The sequence below is a fragment of the Cherax quadricarinatus genome, chromosome 84 (genome assembly GCF_038502225.1).
Source record: "Cherax quadricarinatus isolate ZL_2023a chromosome 84, ASM3850222v1, whole genome shotgun sequence".
NCBI lineage: Eukaryota > Metazoa > Arthropoda > Malacostraca > Decapoda > Parastacidae > Cherax > Cherax quadricarinatus.
The window spans coordinates 11,521,373-11,547,807 of NC_091375.1; the positions used below are offsets into that span (position 1 = coordinate 11,521,373).

Below are 26,435 nucleotides of genomic sequence, written 5' to 3' on the forward strand. Positions count from 1 at the left end.
CCCCTAGAATAATATCCTGGCTTAAGCCCCCTAGAATAATATCCTGGCTTAAGCCACCTAGAATAATATCCTGGCTTAAGCCCCCTAGAATAATATCCTGGCTTAAGCCCCCTAGAATAATATCCTGGCTTAAGCCCCCTAGAATAATATCCTGTCTTAAGCCCCCTAGAATAATATCCTGGCTTAAGCCCCTAGAATAATATCCTGGCTTAAGCCCAATAGAATAATATCCTGGCTTAAGCCCCCTAGAATAATATCCTGGCTTAAGCCCCCTAGAATAATATCCTGGCTTAAGCTCCCTAGAATAATATCCTGGCTTAAGCCCCCTAGAATATCCTGGCTTAAGCCCCTAGAATAATATCCTGGCTTAAGCCCCTAGAATAATATCCTGGCTTAAGCCCCTAGAATAATATCCTGATTTAAGCCCCATAGAATAATATCCTGACTTAAGCCACCTAGAATAATATCCTGGCTTAAGCTCCCTAGAATAATATCCTGGCTTAAGCCCCCTAGAATAATATCCTGACTTAAGCCACCTAGAATAATATCCTGGCTTAAGCCACCTATAATATCCTGACTTAAGCCACCTAGAATAATATCCTGACTTAAGCCACCTAGAACAATATCCTGACTTAAGCCACCTAGAATAATATCCTGGCTTAAGCCACCTAGAATAATATCCTGGCTTAAGCCACCTAGAATAATATCCTGACTTAAGCCACATAGAATAATATCCTGACTTAAGCCACCTAGAATAATATCCTGACTTAAGCCACCTAGAATAATATCCTGACTTAAGCCACCTAGAATAATATCCTGACTTAAGCCAACTAGAATAATATCCTGACTTAAGCCACCTAGAATAATATCCTGACTTAAGCCACCTAGAATAATATCCTGGCTTAAGCCACCTATAATATCCTGACTTCGTTATTATAGAGGACATCAGCTTCATTTTGAATTCTTCTGAAGCGCTAAACCCTCACTTTATTACTTAGGCTTGCTCCTCTATCAGTTTAGCAGCGTTAAGTTATCCTGGATTCATTCCTACATAAGTCACCTTGACTTGGTTGACAGCGCACCTGCCCAGTACACTGAGTGTCCGGGGTTCAATCCCCGGCACGGGTGGAAATATTGGGCGTGTTTCCTTACACCTGCTGTCCCTGTTCATCTAGCAGTAAGTAGGCACCTTGGTGTTAGTCTACTTGCACTTGTATTCCTAGCAGTAAGTAGGTACCTGAGAGTTAGTCTACTTACACATGTATTCGTAGCAGTAAGTAGGTACCTGGGTGTTAGTCACCTTACACCTGTTGCCACTTCACCTAGCAGTAAGCAGGTACCTGGGTGTTAGACACCTTACACCTGCTGTCCATGTTCATCTAGCAATAAGCAGGTACCTGGGTGTTAGCAAACTAGTACGGGTGGCATCCCGGGGAAGAGGACCTTCGGACCACCAATATTATCATAATAGACAGCACAGTAGACAGCATAATAGACATCACAACATGCGGTATAATAGACAGCGCAATAGACAGCATAATAGACATCACAACATACGGTATAATAGACAGCACAGTAGACAGCACAATAGACATCACAACATACGGTATAATAGACAGCACAGTAGAGAGCATAATAGACATCACAACATACGGTATAATAGACAGCACAGTAGACAGCATAATAGACATCACAACATACGGTATAATAGACAGCACAGTAGACAGCACAATAGACATCACAATAGACAGCACAATAGACAGCACATTAGACAGCACAATAGACAGCACATTAGACAACACAATAGACAGCACATTAGACAACACATTAGACAGCACAACAGATAGCACAATAGACATCACAACATACGGTATAATAGACAGCACAATAGACAGCACATTAGACAGCACATTAGACAACACAATAGACAGCACATTAGACAGCACAACAGACATCACAAATAGACAGCACAACAGACAGCACAACAGACATCACAACAGACATCACAACAGACAGCACGACAGCCCAAAGAGACAGCACAACAGACATCACAACAGACAGCACAGCAGACAGCACGACAGCACAACAGACAGCACAATAGACAGCACAACAGACACCACAACATACATCACACAAAACAGCACAACAGACAGCACAACAGACAGCACAATAGACAGCACAACAGACAGCACAACACAACAGACAGCACAACAGACAGCACAACAGACAGCACAACAGACAGCACGACAGACAGCACAACACAACAGACAGCACAACAGACAGCACAACAGACAGCACAATAGACAGCACAACAGACAGCACAACACAACAGACAGCACAACAGACAGCACAACAGACAGCACAACAGACAGCACGACAGCACAACAGACAGCACAACACAACAGACAGCACAACACAACAGACAGCACAACAGACAGCACAACAGACAGCACAACAGACAGCACAACAGACAGCACGACAGCACAACAGACAGCACAACAGACAGCACAACAGACAGCACAATAGACAGCACAACAGACGGCACAACAGACAGCACAACACAACAGACAGCACAACATATAGCACAACAGACAGCACAACAGACACCACAACAGACATCACAACAGACATCACACAAAACAGCACAACAGACAGCACAACAGACAGCACAACAGACACCACAACAGACATCACAATAGACAGCACAACAGACAGCACAACAGACAGCACAACAGACAGCACAACAGACATCACAATAGACAGCACAACAGACATCACAACAGACATCACAACAGACATCACACAAAACAGCACAACAGACAGCACAACAGACAGCACAACAGACATCACAATAGACAGCACAACAGACATCACAACAGACATCACAACAGACAGCACAACAGACAGCACAACAGACAGCACAACAGACACCACAACAGACAGCACAACAGACAGCACAACAGACACCACAACAGACACCACAACATACATCACACAAAACAGCACAACAGACACCACAACAGACAGCACAACAGACATCACAATAGACAGCACAACAGACCGCACAACAGACAGCACAACAGACAGCACAATAGACAGCACAACAGACAGCACAACAGACACCACAACAGACACCACAACATACATCACACAAAACAGCACAACAGACACCACAACAGACAGCACAACAGACAGCACAATAGACAGCACAACAGACGGCACAACAGACAGCACAACAGACAGCACAATAGACAGCACAACAGACAGCACAACATATAACACAACAGACAGCACAACAGACACCACAACAGACATCACAACAGACATCACACAAAACAGCACAACAGACAGCACAACAGACATCACAATAGACAGCACAACAGACATCACAACAGACAGCACAACAGACAGCACAACAGACAGCACAACAGACACCACAACAGACAGCACAACAGACACCACAACAGACATCACAACAGACAGCACAACAGACAGCACAATAGACAGCACAACAGACAGCACAACAGACATCACAACAGACCACAACAGACAGCACAACAGACAGCACAACAGACACCACAACAGACAGCACACACGACTGAAGGGGCAAATCCTTGACTATAGAAACCATCAAAACAGTGTACCATTTAAGACCAATTCCCCGTACTATTTACCAATTTAAAATACCTAGTAACCTACCGCCTAGTCTTACAATTCAATTATCCACCCAATTTCCCAAATTTTTGGCAACCTTGTACACAATTAGCAGAAAAAAATAAGGTGAAAGGAGGGGCGTTAAACCACGTTGTTAAATTGGAAAGACATTGAGGGTTTAATGGCGTTAAATTGGTGGAATATGGTTGAAAATAAGGGTTGAATGTGTTAAATTGGTTTAATATGGTTGAAAATAAGGGTTGAATGTGTTAAATTGGTTTAATATGGTTGAAAATAAGGGTTGAATGTGTTAAATTGGTTTAATATGGTTGAAAATAAGGGTTGAATGTGTTAAACTGGTGTAATATGGTTGAGAATGCTAAGCTGTGTTGAAGAAATAGTGTTAAACTGGTGTAATATGGTAGAAAATAAGGATTTAATGGCATCTGGAAACCTAGAAATGGTACAAGTGTATCAGTAGGCTGGGTCGCCTAGCGTCCCCCAGCAGTCACTAGTGTGTGTTAGTGAGGTGAGCAGTGTACCTTTGAAGTGGTATATATGTATACAGGGAGTTGTATCTCAGGGTGTATACATCGAGAGTTGTATCTCTGAGGGTATATATAGTGAGAGATGTATTTCTCATTTTGTATATATATCGAGAGTTGTATTTCTCAGCGTATATATACTGAGTTGTATTTCTCAGTGTGTATACATCGTGAGTTGTATCTCTGAGGGTATATACATTGAGAGTTGTATTTCTCGGTGTATATATTCCTAGAGAATTACATCTCGCAGAGTATATATACCAAAGTTGTACTCACTGAGTTGTGTTTGTAGATGTTGATCTCAGCTCCTGGCCCAGCCTCCTGGACGACCTTGATCGGCATCACTGACCTCTTGGGCCTTATGATACCTACTCTTGAAGCTGTGTATCAAGTTTGCCTCCACCACTGCCTCATCCGAGTTATTCCACTTGTCAACCACCCTTGATGCTAAAGAAATACTTCCTGACATCCCTGTGGTCCATCTGCGTCTCCAGCTTCCACCTGTGTCGTCTTGATCCTGCTCAGCCCTGTCAGTTCCTTTTAAGAATCTTTGACGTTGTAATCGTGTCTTCCCTTGTCCTCTCAATCCGAAGCTGTCAGATTCACTTCATCTCTCCTCACAGAACATGTCATTTCTGGTACTAGTTTGGCTGCAAATCTTTGGACGTTTTCGACACCTGCGCTCGTAATATGGGGTACTTATCCTGAAAAAATTATTCGCTTAATTGTCGCTGTATTATTAGCCTGTCTACGTTAGGAAAATGCACACAAAGTACACTGTAATGAGATCTTTTATTGACAGCGTTTCGCCCACACAGTCGACTTAATCAAATCACAAACAGATCTACCTGAGTATATATATAGGGAACATAGTGACATGAAATCGGGTATAGATTACATGTAAAATGGTTATAATCATAACCATAGTTTTAAAAGGGGCTGGACCGGTAAGCCAGTGGAAAGCCTCGGTCAGATGACCAAAAGCTCCAGCTGTGGGTCATCATAAGACCCACGTCAGGAAACACTTGTACTGTTTCCTAACAAGCCCAGTACCTACCTACCATGAAGTCAGGTGCAGGAAGTAAGGAAGAGGGTGGATTTGAGAAGGAAGGACCTGCATGGAATGGGCCAGTAGGTTTGTGTAGGATAACGAGGAGGTTCCCTAACCGATGATCGCAAGATCCTGCTACACAATGTTGTCTCCCCTGCCACTGAGTCTTGCGTCTCTGTAGTTAGAGATTAAAGATTCTTTCAGTATATTGTACAGTGATGGGTGACATGTACGTGTGCATGCAGAGAGCACCTTAGTATGTAGAGCATTAAATGGTTGTGGAATGTCTGTGTAGAATACAAACATTCCTTATATCGTCCGTTCTGCTTGCGTATTGGTGTTCTGAGATACGTGTTTGGAGATCTCTGAATGTTTGTAATTGGTTGTAATTGGTTTGTAATTAGTTGTAATTGGTTTGTAATTGGTTGTAATTGGTTTGTAATTAGTTGTAATTGGTTTGTAATTGGTTTGTAATTAGTTGTAATTGGTTTGTAATTGGTTGTAATTGGTTTGTAATTAGTTGTAATTGGTTTGTAATTAGTTGTGATTGGTTGTAATTGGTTTGTAATTAGTTGTGATTGGTTTGTAATTGGTTGTAATTGGTTTGTAATAGGTTGTAATTGGTTTGTAATAGGTTGTAATTGGTTTGTAATTATTTGTAATTGGTTTGTAATTGGTTGTAATAGTTGTCAGGAATTACTTATGCCCCTGCAGAGGATTGAACCTTATGGCGTCCCTTACTGGAAGTCATACTTTCTTACAATTATCAACCATCCAACGACTTCAACCGGAACAACTGCTTCTGCAACCTAACAGAACTTTCTACCAGGACACCTTCATCGTTATCCCACATGACAACAGACCTACTGGCTAAAAAGGCCTGGTTCCGTTCAGAGAAGTGGAAATATACAACAGCAACATTAACATCTCAGGAGTAATTACATTTCTTACGATGACAGGTAAGCTTCGCTGGTGTCAGATATGACCTGGGTACCTGAGTTCAGGTGTGTGAGTGTTAAGTAACACTTAGGACCCTGTGTGTGGGAAACAAGCAGGTTGCAACACTAGGGTTGGAAACAGTAAATGTATAAAAGGCATTCAGCATGAAGTTATAAATAAAGACAATAGAACAGGTCAGAAAACAAAGGGGGACAGCAGAGGGCAGCAAGGGACTAGCTCCCTTAAGGTTTACTATACTAATAGCAGGAGTGTTAGAAATAAGATAGATGAGCTAAGATTAATTGCAAGTGCAGGAAACATAGATATTATTGCTATAACAGAGACCTGGCTCAATCTGAAAGATAGAGAGATGCCCTCTGAATGTCACATACAAGGCTATAAATTATTCCACACTGACAGGGTCAACAGGAAAGGTGGTGGAGTAGCGATGTATGTCAGAGACAATTTAAATTGTTGTGTTAGACAAGATATTAAATTAGAAGCGTCAGCCACTGAATCTGTTTGGTTACAGCTTCTCGAGGGCCGAGAAAAACTAATTTTGGGTGTGATTTACAGGGCCCCAAATCTTGATAGGGAGTGCAGTAAACTTCTATGGGACGAAATTCGTAAGGCATCTACATACGAAAATGTTGTGCTAATGGGAGATTTCAACTATAGACAGATTGACTGGAGCAATTTGACAGGAAATTTAGAGTCGGGTGACTTTCTTGATACGATCCAGGATTGTTTTTTAAAACAGTTTGTGACAGAGCCAACTAGGGGAAATAACCTCCTTGACTTGGTTCTTGCCAGTAGGGAAACACTAATTAATAATCTTGAGGTTAATGATGAGCTTGGGGAGAGTGATCACAAATCACTCAGTTTTAACATATCATGGAATTCCCCTAATAATGGCAATCAAGTCTCCGTCCCTGACTTTCGCTTGGCTGATTTCATAGGACTGAAAAATTACTTAGGTGGGCTGAACTGGAATGACCTGACTAGGGGTCAGGTAGGTGGTGATGGTTGCCGATATGATGCTTTCCAGGGCATAGTTCTAGCTGCTCAGTCAAATTATGTTCCAAATAGGGAAATCAGATCAAACAAAAATGATCCTAAATGGATGAACAATAGATTAAAATATCTGATTGGTCAAAAGAGAGGCATATATAGGCAAATCAAAAGAGGAGAGGGGCAATTAAGAAATCGATATATTCAGTTAAAGAGAGAAATAAAAAAGGGAATTAGAAAAGCAAAAAGAGATTATGAGGTTAAAGTTGCAAGAGAATCGAAGACTAACCCAAAAGGATTCTTTCAGGTATACAGAAGTAAGATCAGGGACAAGATAGGCCCACTCAAAAGTTCCTCGGGTCAGCTCACTGACAGTGATAAGGAAATGTGTAGAATTTTTAACACATACTTCCTCTCAGTTTTTACACAGGAGGATACCAGTGATATTCCAGTAATGATAAATTATGTAGAACAGGACGATAATAAACTGTGCACTATTAGGGTCACAAGTGACATGGTCCTTAGGCAAATAGATAAATTAAAACCTAACAAATCCCCAGGCCCTGATGAACTGTATGCAAGGGTTCTAAAGGAATGTAAAGAGGAGCTTAGCACACCTTTGGCTAATCTTTTCAACATATCACTACAAACTGGCATGGTGCCAGATAAGTGGAAAATGGCAAATGTGATACCTATTTTCAAAACAGGTGACAGGTCCTTAGCTTCGAACTATAGACCAATAAGCCTAACCTCCATAGTGGGAAAATTTATGGAATCAATAATTGCCGAGGCAGTTCGTAGCCACCTTGAAAAGCATAAATTAATCAACGAATCTCAGCATGGTTTTACAAAGGGACGTTCCTGCCTTACGAATTTATTAACTTTTTTCACTAAGGTATTTGAGGAGGTAGATCATGGTAACGAATATGATATTGTGTATATGGACTTCAGTAAGGCTTTTGACAGGGTCCCACATCAGAGACTATTGAGGAAAATTAAAGCACATGGAATAGGAGGAGAAATTTTTTCCTGGATAGAGGCATGGTTGACAAATAGGCAGCAGAGAGTTTGCATAAATGGGGAGAAATCAGAGTGGGGAAGCGTCACGAGCGGTGTTCCACAGGGGTCAGTGTTGGGCCCCCTGCTGTTCACAATCTACATAAACGACATAGATGAGGGCATAAAGAGCGACATCGGCAAGTTTGCCGATGACACCAAAATAGGCCGTCGAATTCATTCTGACGAGGACATTCGAGCACTCCAGGAAGATTTGAATAGACTGATGCAGTGGTCGGAGAAGTGGCAGATGCAGTTTAATATAAACAAATGCAAAGTTCTAAATGTTGGACAGGACAATAACCATGCCACATATAAACTAAATAATGTAGATCTTAATATTACGGATTGCGAAAAAGATTTAGGAGTTCTGGTTAGCAGTAATCTGAAACCAAGACAACAGTGCATAAGTGTTCGCAATAAAGCTAATAGAATCCTTGGCTTCATATCAAGAAGCATAAATAATAGGAGTCCTCAGGTTGTTCTTCAACTCTATACATCCTTGGTTAGGCCTCATTTAGATTATGCTGCACAGTTTTGGTCACCGTATTACAGAATGGATATAAATTCTCTGGAAAATGTACAAAGGAGGATGACAAAGATGATCCCATGTATCAGAAACCTTCCCTATGAGGATAGACTAAGGGCCCTGAAACTGCACTCTCTAGAAAGACGTAGAATTAGGGGGGATATGATTGAGGTTTATAAGTGGAAGACAGGAATAAATAAAGGGGATGTAAATAGTGTGCTGAAAATATCTAGCCTAGACAGGACTCGCAGCAATGGTTTTAAGTTGGAAAAATTCAGATTCAGGAGGGATATAGGAAAGTACTGGTTTGGTAATAGAGTTGTGGATGAGTGGAACAAACTCCCAAGTACCGTTATAGAGGCCAGAACGTTGTGTAGCTTTAAAAATAGGTTGGATAAATACATGAGTAGATGTGGGTGGGTGTGAGTTAGACCTGATAGCTTGTGCTAACAGGTCGGTTGCCGTGTTCCTCCCTTAAGTCAATGTGACCTGACCTGACTAGGTTGGGTGCATTGGCTTAAGCCGGTAGGGACTTGGACCTGCCTCGCATGGGCCAGTGGGCCTTCTGCAGTGTTCCTTCGTTCTTATGTTCTTATGTTCTTATGTTTGTGTGCTCTGTGTAGCACTGCAGGAGGGGGCGCTGAGCCCTGGGTCACCCTCCAGGTATACAAGTGTGTACTCGCGTATAGGTGGTTACAGGGTTCGAGTCACAGCTCCGTGTGTGTGGGGGGAGTAGTAGTAGTTGCTACCTGTTTTCAAAGGCACTTGTTGATAGATATTTGGTGTGTGTGTGTGTGTGTGTTTCTGGTTGTTCGACAATACTGGTATATCAGAGAACAAAAGAGACTAATAACATATATCCATATTTAGAGATATATATGATAGCACAAAAACATTGTTATACATATTACACGTTCTCTCTCTCTCTCTCTCTCTCTCTCTCTCTCTCTCTCTCTCTCTCTCTCTCTCTCTCTCTCTCTCTCTCTCTCTCTCTCTCATTTCAAATATTTCAAATATTCAAGTATTTTTTACATTTCTTGTTCCTTCCAGCTTGTGTTTGTGTGTTAGTTGCCTAGTTACCAGTTGTCAAAGACACTTGTCGATAAAAACCTGCCTAATTTGTGTGTGTGTGTGTGTGTGTGCGTGTACTTACCTATTTGTGATTGCAGGGGTCGATTCGCAGCTCCTGGCCCCGCCTTCGTACCTTCTGGCCCCGTCATGCGTGTGTGTGTGTGTGTGTGTATTCTTGGGTTATCTTGGGTGGCTAACCCTTCCTACCCCGGGTTATCCTGAGTGGCTAACCCTTCCTACCCGGGTTATCCTGGGTGGCTAACCCTTCCTACCCCAGGTTATCCTGGGTGGCTAACCCTTCCTACCCGGGTTATCCTGGGTGGGTAACCCTTCCTACCCCGGGTTAAATATCCGAACAGATCTTAATCTTTTCTTATTTTGGCCTGGCAGCTACTGCACGAATGATGGTGAATATGCTTTCTTCTCTGGGTCAACATTCCATAGGTGCAGGAACAACGTCACTTAAAATTTTAATCATGCAAACAAAGGGCAAGCAGCAGAGAATCGACTTATTAAATGATGGTACGTACAAACCACCAGCTAGTTCCGGTAGATCGTTAGCCAGTTCCAGCAGGCCGTCACCCAGTGCCAGTAGCATCACCCAGTTCCAGCAGGCCGTCAGCCAGTTCCAGCAGGCCATCACACAGTGCCAGTAGCATCACCCAGCTCCAGCAGGCCGGCAGCCAGTTCCAGCAGGCTATCACCCAGTGCCAGTAGCATCAGCCAGTTCCAGCAGGCCGGCAGCCAGTTCCAGCAGGCCATCACCCAGTGCCAGTAGCATCACCCAGTTCCAGCAGGCCGTCAGCCAGTTCCAACAGGCCATCACCCAGTGCCAGTAGCATCACCCAGTTCCAGCAGGCCGTCAGCCAGTTCCAGCAGGCCGTCAGCCAGTTCCAGCAGGCTATCACCCAGTGCCAGTAGCATCACCCAGTTCCAGCAGGCCGTCAGCCAGTTCCAGCAGGCCATCACCCAGTGCCAGTAGCATCAGCCAGTTCCAGTAGGCCGTCAGCCAGTGCCATGAAAACAAGGCAGTAGCAACGCTTCGATTACTTCCCCAGCCAGTTACTGCCGCAAGTACCTACCTACCTAGTACAAACATTATGGTGTTGTTCCGCTCACACACGCTACCATATTGACCAAGTATTTTGCATCTCGTTCCCTCGCATGTCTCAACACTGTCTATCGTTAGCTTTTACAATGTTTTTATATATAGAATTGCAGCTGAAAGCTAAAAGCTGTTTTTTTTTAGCACTTTGTTTACCTCACTTCATTATTATTATTATAATCAAGGGGGAAGCGCTAAACCCGGAGGATTATACAGCGCCTGGGGGGGGGATGTGGAAGGCATTCAGGCTTAATTCGGGGAACTGGAGCACAGATCCAATTCCCTAAATCAAGAGCCCCTCACCAACATCAAGGAACCTTCCTTGAGGGGATACCTCACTTCAACTCCAGCTGATATTAAGATATCCTAATCCCCCTAGCATGTTAATCTTAAGAAATAACGTAGGACCTAGCTACTGCTAGGTGAGCTGAGGTAGCAAGTGTTAAGGGGAGTTACCCGGGGATCATTGCCCCCTTCCCGGTGATCACTGCCCCCTGGGAATGTGAGCATTGTGAGTAGGCTGCAGCGCCGTATCCACCACAAGAGTTTGGCGTTTCTCCTTAAAATTATGCAGGATATAGGGCAAAAGTCTATCAAAACATATCTTTTTATTTAAGAAATGAAATCTGTAGAGGTAAATGATTCCGTCACACGTTCACACACAGTATACCATGTACGTCAGGCCCATACTGGAGTATGCAGCACCAGTTTGGAACCCACACCTGGTCAAGCACGTCAAGAACTTAGAGAAAGTGCAAAGGTTTGCAGTAAAGCTAGTTCCAGAGCTAAGGAGAATGCCCTACGAAGAAAGGTTAAGGGAAATCGGCCTGACGACACTGGAAGACAGGAGGGTTAGGGGGAGACTTGATAACGACATGCAAAATACTGTGAGGAATTGACAGAGTGGACAGAGACAGGATGTTCTAGAGATGGAGTTAGTTTAATTAGTTTAATATGTTTATTATGCACCCCATACCCATCCTGTGGGCGGTAGTCAAAAGGTTACAGAGGTACATAATTGGTCCAGGGACTGGACTCCAAAGTTTTGATAGCTGAGCAAGTTACAGAGGTGATGAATTCACAATTTACAAAGGTAATGAACTCACAATTTACAAAGGTAATGAACTCCAGGTAGGTCTAGTCACAATCATGGCAAGTTACAAAGGTATTTACAGATTACAGAGGTACGTAATGGGTCCAGGGACTGGGCCCCCAAAGTTTTGATAGCTGAACTAAGTACAAAGGTAATGAGCTCACAAGTTACAAAGGTAATGAATCCTGTAAGAATGGTTACTTACGTTTATACATGGCTACAATCATGAACAAATTATAGTGTAATGAGCAATTCACACTTCCACACCCAGTCACAACTGTAGTGAGTTATTGGTGCAAATATTGACTGTTGAGTCACACACACACACACACACACACACACACACACACACACACACACACACACACACACACACACACACACACACACACACACATACAAATTCACACACACACACACACACACACACACACACACACACACACACACATACACATACACAAACTCATACACACGCACACACACTCATACACACGCACACACACACACTCATACACACACACACACTCATACACACACACACACTCATACACACACACGCTCATACACTCATACACATACACACGCACACACAAACACACACACAAACACACACACACACACACACACACACACACACACACACACACACACACACACACACACGGGAACAGTCTATAGTTTTAAGGCGAGGTATGATAGAGCTCATGGAGCAGGGAGAGAGAGGACCTAGTAGCAATCAGCGAAGAGGCGGGGGCAGGAGCTGCGACTCGACCCCTGCAACCACAAATAGGTGAGTACAAATAGGTGAGTACACAGGAGCTTGGACTCGACCCCTGCAATCTCAACTAGGTGAGTGCACACACATACACACACACACACTAACTGTTACAAAAAACGCGAAAGGTCCTGTAGCATTTAGCCTCATACTGGGTTTTTGTAACAAGTCAGTACGTATACTGGTTCAGTTATCGGTTCAGTTTATAAGTATTTTAGGATCACAGCTGATAAGATACTAATTAATCGAAATTAAAATTATGTTTATTAACAAAATTAAAGTTGTCTAGGTGAACAATATTAACGTAAATGTTTTATATAATATAGGATATAAATTCCTACACTTATATTGCAAAAGTAAGATATGTGAAGATGCTGAAGGCACATCTTATATCCTTATGGCTCTTAAGTACCGTCTGGTACATTGTCAGCAATGTACAGGTGATTGTGTACTGTCCTAGTTGTACTCACCTTGTTGTGGTTGCAGGGGTCGAGTTACAGCTCCTGGCCCCGTCTCTTCACTGGTTGCTACTCGGTCACACTTCCCGCTCCATGAGCTTTATCATACCTCTTCTGAAAGCTATGTATGGATCCTGCCTCCACTACATCATTTCCCAGACTATTCCACTCCCCGATAACTCTGTGACTGAAGAAATACTTCCTAACATCCCTGTGGTTCATCTGAGTCTTCAATTTCCAGCTGTGACCCCTTGTTGCTGTGTCCCATCTCTGGAACATTCTGTCTGTCCACCTTGTCGATTCCTCTCAGTATTTTATATGTCGTTATCATATCCCCCCTATCTCTCCAGTCTTCCAGTGTCGTCAGGTCGATTTCCCATAACCTCTCCTCGTAGGACATACCTCTTAGCTCCGGGACTAGTCTTGTTGCAAACCTTTGCACTTTCTCTAGTTTTCTTACATGCTTGACTAGGTGAGGGTTCCAGACTGGCGCTGCATACTCCAATATGGGCCTAACGTACACAGGGTACAGGGTCCTGAATGACTCCTTATTATTGTATGTGTGAATGTGTGTATGTATGTGCTCCAAGTAGTTCATTATGTCTCAACACTCGACTCAACTTAACCAGTGACTGACTAAACGTCCTCAAAAAATCTATCTTCTTGACCAACCTGGCAATCAGAACAGCTTGCTTGAACAGTAAGACGACCGATTCGCCGAACAGCAATGTAACAAGCAGCAGCAGCACAGTGTCAGAAACAAGGAGATAAAATAACGACCCTAACTGGAGAGCTTTAGCAGATCCTCCATGAAAGGCATAAAACCCCCTTAATATGGAATCTAAGTTCAGCATAACCAAATCCCTGACTACGACAGTGCGCAGATGCCAGAACAAATTAGGTCAGAAGCAATAGCTCAGGACCTGGGGTATTTTAGTGTCAGTGCAACACACAACCTCAGTAAAACGTCGAAAATGACGAAGTCTAAACTATGCTCTGTGAAGAGAGTTACAAGAAGTATGTTTCGTCTCACCACCGAAATCATACTGTACCAAAACAGTGTAAATAAAGAACACAACCAGAGACAAGAGAGGGAGGTGTTGGTCGAACCAACACTAGCAGAGCAGAGAGAGAGAGAGAGAGAGAGAGAGAGAGAGGAAGGCAACGTAGCCTCCCAGCTCAGGTGCGATCATGAGACTGTGTGACTCGCCCGGCTACTGCAACACGGAGCGAGGTGCAGGCTGACACAAACAAGCAAGATGGTAGTTAACAAGGTAGTTTGCCAATGCGGGCAACTAAACACCCTCGAACAATGAACACAGAATAAAGTGTAAATGTTACATCCTACCTAATGGCATAAGCTATGTCAAATAATTATATAAAATAAGATATTTTCAGTTTAGCTAATACTGAAAATATCAGCAATATAAAATTGTATGAGAGTAATATACATCATAATTACAATATATACATTGGGTCCCATTCAGGAGTCGAAGTACCCTCCAGCACGACAAACGGTCGCACTAAAGGAGCCACTCAGCCTGGTTGATTAGGTCTTGATCCGCCATGAGGCCTGGTCACAGACCGGGCCACGGGGGCGTTGACCCCCGGAATCCTCTCCAGATATACTCCAGGTATACTCATGTGCATGCACTTCTGACATTTTTCAGTGTGTCTATCGTACTAGGGCGGCACACCAGTGTAGCAGCATACATGTCCATACACCAGTGTAGAGACAGCATAACTCCTTAAGGCTCCACGGTAGTGGTGGAGACTGCTTATCAGACCAGCAGTCATGTGTGATAGGTAGGAGACGACATTCCACTCTAAAATAGTGGTAGTGGAATGCAAGGCAGTACATTATTATTATTATTATTATCAAAAAGAAGCGCTAAGCCACAAGGGCTATACAGCACAAGGCAGTGCAGACATCTGGTACTTTCATAACTGCGTATTGGAAAGCTTGAGTGAATGACGTAAGGTGTGTAGTGAGGTGGAGGTGGGGACAGATCTGTACCGAACCCTCACATTTAGCATCGCCAGCACAATACACAACTGTCTCCCTCACACACCAACATATATCGCCAATACTGTGGATATATAAACAATATTTATTAGACATTAGTAACAATGGTTTACATGGGCTAGAGAGATTATGTTACTTTAATCAAAGTAGGAAGTTACATAAAAGTATTTGGGCACCAAATTACGTTAATTCTAATGTAACATTGATAATTAAGGAGCGTCAGCAATTACATTACAACAACCATTGATGTGTTTTACACTAAGGTGAGTGGATTGTGGTCTGAAAAAACATTACTTGTAAATGGAGAAGTGCCCAAATACCCATCAAAATGCTCTAATAATACCACTAGAGCTAATGCCTCTTTTTCAATAGTGGTATAATTTTTCTGGTGTAGTTTGAGCGTAGATATTGACTTTTGAAGCAGCACAGCACCCACTGCATAACTACTCGCATCTATATGTAAGGAAAAGGGAAGGTTGAAATTAGGACTCTGCATTCAGGAGCAGAGGAAAACAAGCACTTCAACCTAGCAAACGAAATAGAGCAATCCTGAGTCCAGCTGAACTGGACTTTACTGCTAGTGAGCTCAGTGAGAGGAACAACAACTTGAGAAAAATTGGGACACAATCGACGATAATATCCTGCCATACCCAGGAATCTTTGCACTCCTTTCCTATCCTGTGGCACTGGAAATGCAGAAATAGCATGAAGCTCAGCATCAATAGGAGCAACCTCACCTTGGCCTATACAAAACCCTAGATAAGTAATCTTGGCTTGACCAAAACTACACTTAGCCACGTTAACAGTGAACTTGTAGTGCGTCAGTCTCTCAAACAATGCTGAGACGTCTCTAGTGTTGTTCCCACTCGTCCCTGTACACCACTAAGTCGTCAAGGTAGACAAGATAAGATAAGATTTCGTTCGGATTTTTAACCCCGGAGGGTTAGCCACCCAGGATAACCCAAGAAAGTCAGTGCGTCATCGAGGACTGTCTAACTTATTTCCATTGGGGTCCTTAATCTTGTCCCCCAGGATGCGACCCACACCAGTCGACTAACACCCAGGTACCTATTTGCTGCTAGGTGAACAGGACAATAGGTGTAAGGAAACGTGTCGGAATTTCCACCCGCCGGGAATCGAACCCGGGCCCTCCGTGTGTGAAGCGGGAGCTTTAGCCACCAGACTCGTGGGTCAACTCGTTCATTATACGTTGGAAGGACGGAGCAGCATTACATAAGCCGAAGGGGGTGATGAGATAGTTGAACATTCCATCTTGAACAGTGAAAGCAGATATTTCTTGAGCACGTTCAGTAAGCGGGACTTGATAATAGCCTTCTAAAAGATCTAAACGGCTGACAAACTGGGATCCTGACACACGGTCAATAAGGTCGTCAATGCGAGGTAGGGGACAACCATCAGGCAAGGTGACAGAGTTCACTTTACGAAAATCAGTGCACATCCTAAAACTACCGTCAGGTTTGGGCACTAAAATACATGGAGATGCGCATGGACTTTACTGTGCTTAATAACTCCATGAGATAACAAAAAGTCAACTTCTCTCAGTGGATTCATCCAACATGGCGATTGCTTAATTGGCGATGTTCCCTGTACATCAGCGTCGTGTACTCCCAGAGTACAACGTTTAGGAACATCACTGTACAATTCAGGGTACTACAAAATAATGTTCTTAATATCACCAGCTTTATCAGTCTCAAGGTTACTAAGAAAATTATCTAGTGATTGTAGTGTCATTGAATTTTCTAAACGCACCTCTATACCTCTAGAGATGTCAGGCAGACTAGACATTTTCTTCCTCTGTCATAGGAAGAATAGATGCAACAGGTAGAGGACTAGCGTAGTATGCCTTGAGCTGGTTGACGTGGTACACATGATTAGATTTCCTCTCCCCAGGTGTGCGTATTAAATAATTTACGTCACTAAGCTTTTTCACTACCAGGTGACCGTCATACCTGGCTTGTACCTGGTACTAATTTCTGAGTCATCACCTTATCTCCTACTTCAAAGGAGCGAGAGACAGCTTGTCATACTGTTGCTTCATTCAAGCTTGGGCTGAAACTAAGTTTTTCGAAGCCAGCTCTCTAGCAGCTGTCAAATGCTTCTGCATTAATAAAGGTGATGTGCTCAGTGATGGATTTGATTTTCCTGTCCACACGTCTTTCAACACTGCGAGAGGACCACGCACTTGATGTCCCAATATTAACTCAAACGGACTAAACCCGAGACTTTCTTACTCACTTTCTCTCATAGAGAACAGAAGAAAAGGTATACCTTCATCCCAGTCTCTAGAAAAATGTTCACAATAAGCTCTCATCATGGACTTCAATGTCTGATGAAATCTCTCTAGAGCACCTTGTGACTGTGGATGATAGCTGGTTGAAAGTACAGACTTTATTCCTAGGTGGGATAATGCTTCTCGAAAGATCTTAGAAGTGAAGTTAGGTCCCTGATCTGACTATCTCTCGTGGTAATCCAATCTGGGAGAAAATTTTCATTAATGCTCTCACAGTAGCACGAGCATTAATTTTTCTCATAGTAATAGCTTCGGGAAAGTGTGTCGCTGCGTCCATAATATTAAACAAGTACTATTGATTCCCTAGTTTGGTTTTAGGCAGAGGACCAACACAATCTGTGATAAGACGTGAAAATGATTCACTATCAACGGTGATAAGAATAAGTTCAGCAGGAAGAGGTGTGTGTGTGTGTGTGTGCTGGCTTGCCTGTCACTTGACAATGTCAACGTCGCACATGATCAGCCACAGTTTCTTTCATTTTTGGCCAAGTGAAATGTTTCACCAGTTTAACTGTCTTCTTGACACCCAAATATCCTGCTATGGGACTATTGTGAGCAAAATCAATAGCTTGTTCACGAAATGTAACTGGTAACACTACAAGATGCTTGACTGTGGTGGAAACACTGTCAGCTGATAACTTACATGTACTTTTCTTTATAAGTAAACCATAACTATAATAGTAACAGTTATTGAGAACCTTTGCTTTACTCTCAGTAACTTTGATTAAATCATCATGAGAATTTTAACGTCAGTAGTGTCCTGACTAGGTTGATGACCGGGGGGAGTCAGTGTTAATTATCCTGGGCGCAGAGCGTCACTAAACAACATATTCAACCCCAAATCATTGTCATCCACTAACTCAACAGGAGACAAGGATGATTGTTGTATCTTTGACATAGCTCTAGTAACTGCACTGAGAGGAAATAAAATAGGCACTGGACAAACACTGGACAAGCACCTAAAGTCGGTTCCTGACCAGCTGGGCTGTGGCTCGTACGTTGGTTTGCGTGCAGCCAACAGTAACAGCCTGGTTGATTAGGCTCTGATCCACCAGGAGGCCTGGTCACAGACCGGGCCGCGGGGGCGTTGACCCCTGGAACTCTCTCCAGGTAAACTCCAGGTAAAACTCCAGGCTTCTCTTTATAAGCTTCAATGACATAATTATCATCAGTGGTATTATCAATCACAAGTGGTTCCTTACATATACCAGCATGAAGGATATCTTTCCCTATCAACAAGTCCCCTGACTTGATAGGAAATACACCACTGGAAATACCCACTGAAATATAACCAGTATAATAGCTTATTTCAATATGAACTTTGTGAAGAGGTATTTTTATAACAGCCTCACCATAGGCTTCTAACAATACATCTCAACAAGGTGAGATAACTACCAGTGTCTCGGAAAGTAATTATCTCAGCTGGGATTCGTCAAGTCCCAATTTTCTCCAGTGCAGGCACTGTACTTCCCATCTCCAGGACTCAGGGAAACCGGCAGGCCGGACTTGAGTCCTGGAGATGGGAAGTACAGTGCCTGCACTCTGAAGGAGGGGTGTTAATGTTGCAGTTTAAAAACTGTAGTGTAAAGCACCCTTCTGGCAAGACAGTGATGGAGTGAATGATGGTGAAAGTTTTTCTTTTTCGGGCCACCCTGCCTTGGTGGGAGACGGCCGATGTGTTAATAATAATAATAAAAAGTAAGGACTCATTGCTGAGCGACTCTTTCGTCAGATAGACTGGCGCTAGTCATCTTTTCTGAGTAATATTATCCAAAGCAGCAGGATTAGCAGTATTTTTTTTTTATTTTTATTTAAAACATAGAACAAATACAAGGACGTGTAAGAGTATAATAAAATTAAAAACTATACTGGATATTAACAATAACCTCTTACACAACCCCAGTATAGAAAATAAACACTATAATGACCATATTACAACCAGATACACAACCCACAACATATCCTACAAACCCTCATTTTACAATAATTATTATTGTCAGTGCAGACACACAGCTGACACTTCCCCCCCTTAAATATTTACATTCACCGTTCTAAGAAACATATCATTAATTACCCTAATTTAGGGTCATACCCTGACCTTATCAAAAACTTAATGAGTATTTACCAATAGTTGGTGGCGCAGGAACATCAATAACACAAACACATAAAATTACAGACTAAAACAGATATAAACATTACATGCCTACACACCCATACACCTTTATAAGTAGCCTACACACCCATACACCTTTATAAGTAGCCTACACACCCATACACCTTTATAAGTAGCCTACACACCCATACACCTTTATAAGTAGCCTACACACCCATACACCTTTATAAGTAGCCTACACACCCATACACCTTTATAAGTAGCCTACACACCCATACACCTTTATAAGTAGCCTACACACCCATACACCTTTATAAGTAGCCTACACACCCATACACCTTTATAAGTAGCCTACACACCCATACACCTTTATAAGTAGCCTACACACCCATACACCTTTATAAGTATAAGAATATACACCTACAATATATAATATCAATATTAATGTAACAACCATGAAATTCAAAATTTTATAACAACATTGCATAAGGAAGTTCACGCTTTAAAAAACAAGAAAATACCCCACAAGCTACATTATCACTAAAATACTAGGATATATAAATATTTTAAAATAATTCAAGACTAAGACATGAATAAGATTATCCAAATATTTCATCTTAATTTTAGTAAGATAACAACACCAAACACCTTATTAACATCTAACACACTACATACGACCTGGCCCGGTGGCCTGGTGGCTAAAGTTCCCGCTTCACACACGGAGGGCCCGGGTTCGATTCCCGGCGGGTGGAAACATTTCGACACGTTTCCTTACACCTGTTGTCCTGTTCACCTAGCAGCAAATAGGTACCTGGGTGTTAGTCGACTGGTGTGGGTCGCATCCTGGGGGACAAGATTAAGGACCCCAATGGAAATAAGTTAGACAGTCCTCGATGACGCACTGACTTTCTTGGGTTATCCTGGGTGGCTAACCCTCCGGGGTTAAAAATCCGAACGAAATCTTATCTTATCTTACAAACATATCAAAATTTAACACACTTCCCACCAGACAATATTTTCTCTGTGCCTTCTAGCACGCGCCTAACTTGTATTACATACAATGAATATTAATTTAGGTTACTTGTCCTTATTCACACATGAGTACATAATAGGTAATTACTTCAAAAGTGATGCAGGAACACGTTACAAAAATTGCTAAAAAACTCAATGTTTCAAGGAACATAGTGGAAGGAAATCCCTCTCAAGTTAAAATTCACTTGCAAGAACTGTACAAGCGGGACATAATTCACTACCAAAGAAAAAATTCTTGTTACATATTTTATGTTATATATTTATAAAAAATATATATTTAAACTGTCATTTATACCTTCCCCAACAAGGGAACTAAACAAAATAGATCTTTACACCATCACATTCAGTTTCACACGTGTACCTCCAGTCACACCCATCACTTCACACCCGAGGTCGTCAGCCCCTTGAACACCCCTGACTCCCCACTGTTTACCAACATACTCACCCCTGCAGTTAAAAACCCGTTATGGATGAATGGTTCAAAGAACCGACATGTTAAATTAGACACATGTGCAACTCTTGGGTATCTTTATTGAGGAAACGTTTCGCCACACAGTGGCTTCATCAGTCCATACAAAGGATAAACTTGAAGAACTGGAGGAGAATGAGGTAATCAGTCCCTCAGCCTTGAGTCGAGCTTATAAACCGTATGGCAGGAGAGGTGCAGCAGTCGTAGGTGGTGTCACATTTGTCCAATGTGGAAGTAGGTCGTGCCCAAGGGTTAGGCAAGCGAAGAATTCCCAAGTATTAAGATCCCAAGAAGTTGCACATGTGTCTAATTTACCAACATGTCAGTTCTTTGAACCATTCATCAACAATCCTGTCAGACACTGCACCTCTCCTGCCATACGGATTATAAGCTCCTTCTCCGCTCCTATGCCCTATTCTATTCAAGATTGATGGACTGACCACATCGACTCAAGGCTGAGGGACTGATTACCTCATTCTCTTCCTGTTCTTCAAGTTTATTCTTTGTATGGACTGATGAAGCCACTGTGTGGCGAAACGTTTCCTCAATAAAGATACCCAAGAGTTGCACATGTGTCTAATTTAACAAAAACCCGTTATAACGCCAATAAATTCCCTATTGTTAGTCCTCTATAACCTTCAGAAAAAAAATTATCCCACCTTTTCCCATATATGTCTCTATTGCGGCACAAAGTTCGATAAAACGTCGCCGCCAAAATCCTTCTCAGCACTTCCCCACCCTCCTTCTCCCACATATCCCACAAAACATATATGTAGTCCACGATTATATATATATATATATATATATATATATATATAGCCTACACACCTTGTACCTTCTCACAAAGTGCTTGAGTCTGCCCAGGTTGACATATTTCCTAAGATGTGCACCTTCATATGATAACCCTATACTGCACGAATATGACAGTATTCTGAGGCAGATTTTTACGAAAGTACTTAACCTTACTCTAGAAGACGGGCAGTGGAACCAAGCTACACTTCCAGTCAGACTAGGAGGCATTGGTGTCCGCAAGTCATCACAGATTGCGTTACCTGCTTTTCTGTCCTCGTGTATTGCATCCAGAGAGCTTGTAGCAGCGATTCTCCCTGAACATCTTAGGGACAAGATTGGAGCCCAGGACCAAAAATTCATTGACGGAGCAATGATCTGGGATAATCTAACGGGCTCAGAAACCAGACCTGCTCCCCCCAACAACTACAAACAATCGCACTGGGATGGTCCAATAGTGGAAAATATAGCCTCAACGATGCTTCAGAGTGTGTCAGGGAAGGATAGAGCCCGCCTGCTGGCAGTGAGAGCCCCTCATGCTGGGGACTTTCTGTTGGCTGTTCCCAACTCCAGACTTGGCACACGCCTCGACCCACAGACCATCCGCATCGGTGTTGCCCTTCGACTTGCCGCCCCTATTCTCGCCGAACACAGGTGTATTTGTGGCAGTGAAGCAGCAGACCGATTCGGGTACCATGGTCTTGTGTGCCGTAAATCCGAGGGAAAGATTGCCAGACATGAGGAGGTTAATAACATTATCAAGAGGAGCCTCACAACAGCTGGATGCCCAGCAGTAAGGGAGCCACCCCAACTATGCAGATCTGATGGCAGCCAGAAGCGTCCAGATGGTATCACCCTTCAAGCCTGGACAGATGGGAAGCAGGTGGTGTGGGACTATACATGTGCATCTACCTTGGCTGATACCTATCTCCAATACACCAGGGAGGAAGGAGGGGCAGCTGCCAGCTTTAGGGAGTCCCAAAAGTCTAGAAAATATGGAGAACTTGCCCATCATTATATGTTTGTTCCCATAGGCTCAGAGACCCTTGGCTCATGGGGAAAGAGTGCATCTAATTTCCTTAAGGAGTTGGGAAAAAGACTCATCAGGGTAACTAGGGATCCCAGGGCAGCTAGTTTTCTGTTCCAGCGGCTCAGCGCGGCTGTTCAAAGGGGTAATGCATGCTGCATTTTGGGCACACGCCCCAGCTCTGAGGAACTGGATGAGATTTTCGCCTTATAATCGGTGATACACACGTAACAACATGTATATATATATATATATATATATATATATATATATATATATATATATATATATATATATATATGCCACCTTTATATCAACAATGTATCTCTTAAATCTTCTGTGCCATATTATGTAATAAAATATTCCTATTGGTAAAAAAAAATAGTTTAAAAGATGGGGTGGTAGGGGAAGTGGAATATTCAAATGGCTTCAGGAAGAAATCCAAATATTCTTCCTTGAAGCCTTTTTATCCACTTCTCCGAGGCTATGGGTCCCACAATTTACACCAGAGGTGGACTCCATCATATTAAAAAATATATATATATATATGTATATATATATATATATATATATAATATATATATATATATATATATATATATATATATATATATATATATATATATATATATATATATATATATATATATATTACATCCCATGCATACATGGGGTAGATCCCTTCAACCGGCGCCACTACATATCGCTCTTAACAGTTTACACAAAGTTCCCGCCTTTACTTTTCCCGGTTCCCTGGCTAACACTAAGGCACGTAACACTTTTTCACATTCCTTCATTTCCGCTCCTCCATACCATTTCCGTTGGTGATCATATACCTTATCTAGCTTCCCCTCCTCCATCCGCCTGCATGTATCACTTCCTTCTTAATGAACACACATTTCACGCACTTTCTCAAGTCCAACAAACCCAACCCTCCCTTACATACGGGCAGTGTCACTACCTCCCTTCGCAACCAGTTGCACCCTGAACCCCACAAGAATTTGAACACCATTCTAAGAATACTCGTGATCTCCGTTCCTGTTAACGGCAACACTGCCGAAACAAACCAGACTTTACTATATAGTAATACATTGATGACAATTGCTCGTTGCCTAAGGGTTAAATGGTGAGGTTGCAGCATTCCCAAACGTCGCTGCACCTGTTCCATCATCCTATTCGAATTATTGACCCTTGCAGTACTCAGGTCAGCCTCATATATGACACCACAGATTTTCAGACTCCCAGTCTGACGCTGCACGACATCACATCCCCATTCTAATCTCCCTGCCCACTCTCCCAGCCCCATTATTATTGACTTCTCCAGATTTACCTTCATCCCAGTAGCTCTCCCAAACATATGTACAACTTCCCCCAAAACTCCTAACCGTGTCTCCTCACACACCAGAATACTTGTGTCGTCAACATAGCTCACCAAGCTAGGCCAAGGCTTCTGCACACCATCTCCCCCCAATTCCTTAGACGATCCTCCACCATCCTATAAAAAGGATCCTGAACACATGCAAACAATAGTTGTGATACTGGACAACCCTGCCGAAGACCCCACTCCATGTTGACTCCCTCCCCCACACACCCATTGATTTGCACCCTTACCTTCGCTCCTGAGTACAACGTATCCAGTATCCACCCACCCCACTATTTCTTCGCCAAACCCCTGTCTGAGGAGAATATCCCGCAAAGCCCCTCTTTCCACCCTGTCATAAGCCCCTTGCCAATCCAATGCCAACAACGGCTCTCTGCCCCCTTCCATGTCCTCCAGGAACCCCTTTATGATCCCGTGGCCCTCAACCATTGACCTACCCGGCAACCCAAACAGACTCAAACACCACCCTCCCCACAACACATTTAAGCCTATTCCCAAGAATTTTCGCGAACAGCTTATAATCAGCACAAAAATCAACAAAATGGCTGGTAATCCGGAAGGGTACTCTGCTTTTTACCCTTCGGGACCAACATCACCACTGCCGTTGCTTGTGATTCTCCCATCTTACCTCCGTCTTTCATGGCATTCATTAACCTTACTAGGAAACCCCTTAGCAGACCCTAGTGTTGTACATAAAATTCGCTTGGTAAACGATCTATCCCAGGTGCCTTTCCCTTCCTCATGTCCATAAGGGCTCTCCATATTTCCTCCTCCTTAATGACCCCACCCAGTGCCTCCCGATCACTCCTCCCCAGTTTGCATGACACATACTCACATACCTGCCCAAAAACCTCACCATCCACCCCACTACTTTTCCCATACTCCTCAAACCATCTATCTGCATAGGCACTCATCCCCGTTGTTTCCCGTAATACCTGACCCTCTGGAACCCCCCCCCCACCGAAGAAATGACGTGCAATCCCGGTATTGTAGTCGTTTGCTGTCGTACCTTCTGTCCTGGCAGCACGCAAGCCGATGGTTTGTCGCCCCAAAGTACTACGTCCAGCCCCGCTTGTACCCGTACCGCTGCAAAATGCTCTTCTTGCAAATCCCTTATCCTGTCCTTCAACATTTGTATTTCCTCCACGGGGTAAACCCCCGCCACTGCCCCCCCCCGCATAACAATCCCGTAATCTAGATTCTAAATAATTTGACAATCCATACCACAATTGATTAATGCGTTTGCCCTCCCTCACATAAAATTGACGTATTCTTACCTTAGCCACATTATCCCACCATCCTACCACATCCTCCTCAGTCCTTCCCTCCACACAGAGCTGTTCCAAAAATACTGCAAAACCTTCCACTCCCTCCCCATCCCCCAAAACCATCGTATTCAGTTTCCAATAACTTCCCTGCCTATGAGCCAAAGCTTCCCACCCCACCTCCACTATTACCGCCCTAAGATCGGAAGACACCATCTGAATAGTTTTAAAAGACTACCAAAACCCTCTGAGATAAATATATCCTGTTCAAACGAGCCGCGTATCCCTGCCTAATAAAAGTATGTTCCACCTCGCACAGACCTCCCCCAAAAGCATCACGTAACTGAAGATTTCTAAACAGGCCCCCTAAGAATGAGGAAAAATATCCCGCTCCTCTGGGTTCCACGTCTGCCCTCTTAACTGATAAATTAGACACATGTGCAACTCTTGGGTATCTTTATTGAGGAAACGTTTCGCCACACAGTGGCTTCATCAGTCCATACATAGGAGAAACTTGAAGAACAGGAGAATGAGGTAATCAGTCCCTCAACCTTGAGTCGATGTGTTCAGTCCATCAATCTTGAGTAGAAGATACCCAAGAGTTGCACATGTGTCTAATTTATCAACATGTCGGTTCTCTGAACCATTCATCTACAAAGCCCTCTTAACTACACAATTCCAATCCCCCCCCCCACAATCGCCACAGACGGTAACGTGCATAAGAAGTACACA

General features: G+C 43.0%; 1 protein-coding gene across 3 annotated transcripts in view; it reads left to right on the forward strand.

Annotated features, from left to right (window-relative positions):
- Positions 1 to 4,146: 4,146 nt before the first annotated feature.
- LOC128704391 (glycoprotein-N-acetylgalactosamine 3-beta-galactosyltransferase 1) overlaps positions 4,147 to 26,435 on the forward strand; it is a 56,053-nt gene continuing 33,764 nt past the window's right edge. The window contains exon 1 of one of the 3 annotated variants that reach the window (XM_053799537.2): positions 4,147 to 4,183. The gene's annotated coding sequence lies outside the window, so the exon portion shown is untranslated. Of the gene's footprint in view, positions 4,184 to 4,350; positions 4,729 to 5,823; positions 6,210 to 26,435 lie in introns of those variants that run through there. The other 2 variants (XM_053799535.2, XM_053799536.2) reach the window with 2 other exon arrangements.